Here is a 3,689-nt window from a genome sequence, read left to right on the forward strand (position 1 = left end):
TATTTTTATAATTGTCAAAATTTTATTTTTAAATCCTTTAATTCGTAAATTTTAGAAGTTAGTTTATTTTATTTTTAGTTTAATTTTAATTTCATTTTTAATTTTTATTTTAAAATCCTCAAAAGATTTATTCTTAAAAATTTTATCGGGATAAAAGACTGGGTTTTACACTGTGTGGGAGACTGGTAATTTCGAAGGGAGTATAAAAGGAGGAGTTTACTTCCGTAAACCCTTTTCCACTTCCTCCTCTCCTCTTTACAGTCGCAAATAGCCTTTCTCTCTCTACTCTCTCTCATCAAAAAAAATTCTTGAATCTTTGCGAAATCGGCCTAGTACATCTCGAAGGTATGATGAATCCGACCAAGGATATGCTCTCTATTCGCCATTCCGACCAAAAACAAAGGAGTAATCGGAGTTTAAAGTTCTGTCGGCATTTACTGTTCATGAGGAGTTTACGGTTTCGGAACATTCAAGAACCGTAAACCCAAAGTGGTCTTCCGACCGTAAACTCAGGTTTTGGTCTTCCGACCGTAAACTCAGGTTTTGGTCTTCCGACCGTAAACTCGAGTTTTGGTCTTCCGACCGTAAACCCAAGTTTTGGTCTTACGACCGTAAACTCAGTTTACAGTCAGTTGACCAACTTTGACCGTAAACTCCAATGTTTGACTATTTTGACCGTAAACTCCAATATTTTATAGTCAAACTGATTTTTAAAAGCCAAAATAAATTGTCTAATTAAGAAAACTTAATGCTTTAAATTGTTAAATTCTGTGTTTTCTTACTTGGCCCGTTTAGTGCAGTTAAATGGCGAATTTTAAGTTTGCGGATATTGTAACAAATCGTTATTTCAAACCTATGTAATAGTATAGGTCAATGTGTATTTCTTTTTATAATAATAAAGGGAAATTTTAGCATAATGTGCATATTTACATAATTGACCCTCAAAAATAAATTATTTAGCAATCTCGATTGGGATGAACCAAATGATAGAGATTGTAACAAGGTTTCCAAAAACATAAAGAACACTAAAATCCGAGTTATAACGAAGAAGTTATGACCAATCGAAAATCCGCGACAAAACCGGCAAAACACTATTCAGTGTAAAAACTGAATTTTCAATAAAAGGCTTTTTAGCCTTAACAATCTGAATGAAAGTTGTAGTTTATGTTAAACCGAGAACTTTCATAAAAAGAACGGAAAAATCTGACTTTGTATGAGGAAGTTATGATTTTTCTAAGTTTCAGTATAGGAGTGTACAGCTAAAAACTCGAAATTAAGATTGAGCGATTTTTAGCCGACACAACCTAAACGAGAATTGAAGGTCTCCTCGGTAGTAGTACAACGGTAAAAAGACAGAGAAAAACGGACGTCGTATGAAGAAGTTATGATCTTATAACGGATTCCCGTCCCGGTCTGTTTAAAATAATAATATTAAATATCAAAATTAGCCGACGAAGTCTAAACGAAAGTCGCAGAGTATGATTTTACCTACGCGTGCATATAAAGAACGCCAAAAACGGAGCTCGTATGCGAAAGTTATGATTTTCGCAAGTTTGGCACAAAAATAAAGAAAAAATGGGAAAAACCGGGAAAATTCGCATGCCACGTCACCCTCGCACGTGGCAGCTGCTGAGTGGACCGAACTCATACGTGGCACCTCCTGATTGGACCGCAGCCGAGGTCCACTTAGAAACGGACAGCTTCGCATGGAGACACCCCGGAGACACCCCTCGCATACACCTCAGACCATCTCCTTCGCACGTGTCTCCTTCCCATTGGACCGAAGTCCGGTCCAATCCGAGCCAGCCAGCAGCGAGCCTCCGGTCCGAAGAAGCCCCCTCGCCTCGCCACCTGTCCGACGCGTGTCAGCCTCGCATGGCTCCGGGTCCGAACCTTCGGACTATATATATGCATGCGAGGGCTTCCGAAATTTTACACTTTTTCACCCCAAAAATCATTCTCTTTCACATCTTCCACTCCCCTAAGCTCATATACAACCCCTAAAGCCCCGGTATCAAGTCTCGAACCCTAAACAAGCCTCAAAGCCCCGAGATTCCCGAGAAGTAACCTCTCTCCTGTCGAAACTCTGCCCAATTTGAACCGGCTTCTCGACAAACAAACTCATTTTCGTGAAACGAAACTCCGTCCAATTCACCACCTATCAAGTGAGTTCATACCCCCGTATTTTCATAATTTCTACTGTTTTAAGGGGGGGAATACAAGCATAACACAAGAACTTTGTGTTATAAAATCATGATTCAAATCATGATAAAATAACATTAAATTATCTAAAAATACTCAAAACATCAAACTCTTTTATAATCTTATATTTTTCCCCAAAATTCATATTTGTATATATATACGTATATAAATAAGATTTAAAAGGCTTAGGACTGATAACTCATTCTGGGTCCTTTTCCTTGTTTGGATGTGGGCTTATAGTTCCGGTTATTTTTCCGAGTGTCGTTTAGATTTTACTTATATATGAAATTATGTATGTATATAAATATAAAAGTTATTTCATCAATTCAAATACCTTTGTAACACGTTGAGCAAGGGGTTACATGCTAAATACAGTTATATACACATTTAGAAAGTACATATAAATTATAATAGGTATAATTTATACATAGAACAAGAATTCATAATACAAGAATATATAGTCTTACAAGAAACTAGGGTTTTGATACAAAACAAATCAAGGATTTACACTTATCAAATATATGTTAGAAATTCAAATTCAAGAACACACTGTCAATCATTATTTCCGAATGATTGGGTTTTCATAATTAATATACATGTAACATTTATATGCTTTTTATGAGACATTCAGGTTGTTTAATTCATTTTAGACAACCAAGGTAAAGTCCTGACATTATAACCAGAATCTCCAGCCTCGGGGATCGAAACAAGTGTGTGTAGATCTATATCGGGAATTGACAACCCCGCACTCAGGCTACTAACTACAGTTATATGAGTGGCAATTGTTATCAACAGTTTAAACGCCCACAAAGCGTTTGTTTCAGGCCATCCGTCATAGTATGGTTATAAGACTCATTAAAAAGATATTAACAATACGTTAGTGTATAAATAACTAAACGAAAGTACACCTTCAAAGTACCAGTTTACAGAATACAAAATACAAAGATTCAATACAGTTTTCAACAACAGCTGGTGGAGCCAGGCACACTCTCAGTTACAAGTTTTCATAAGTAATACAAATACAAAACATTTATACACAGAGAACGGTTTTATGGGAATAAAACTACTTTTCATATACAACAAAAAATATAGAATTTTCTGGAACAAGTTACATATACAAGATACAGAGACATCCTTTAAACATAAACACTTATGCACTCACTCAACTTTATGTTGATACTCTCTTTTCAAATTACTTGTATTCTCAGGGAAATAATACACAGGTACTCCCCATGCTTTTGAGAAGATGGAGCTTTGTTGAGTCATATCTTCTTTTGTATAACTATATTTTGGTTCAATATACAATGATTGAACACATGTAAATATTTATACTTTTTAAATACAATGGTTGTTTGTACTTTGATTACTATGATGCATGTGTTGTGATACTACAATTCAATTCCTCCACCCCCAGACGTTTCCGCCGTCTGGTTTGGGGGTGTGACAGATTGGTATCAGAGCATTGTTTATAGTGAACTCAGTATATC

The sequence above is a fragment of the Lactuca virosa genome, chromosome 7, assembly GCF_052849685.1.
Source record: "Lactuca virosa cultivar CGN04683 chromosome 7, Lactuca_virosa_CGN04683_v6, whole genome shotgun sequence".
Classification (NCBI taxonomy): domain Eukaryota; kingdom Viridiplantae; phylum Streptophyta; class Magnoliopsida; order Asterales; family Asteraceae; genus Lactuca; species Lactuca virosa.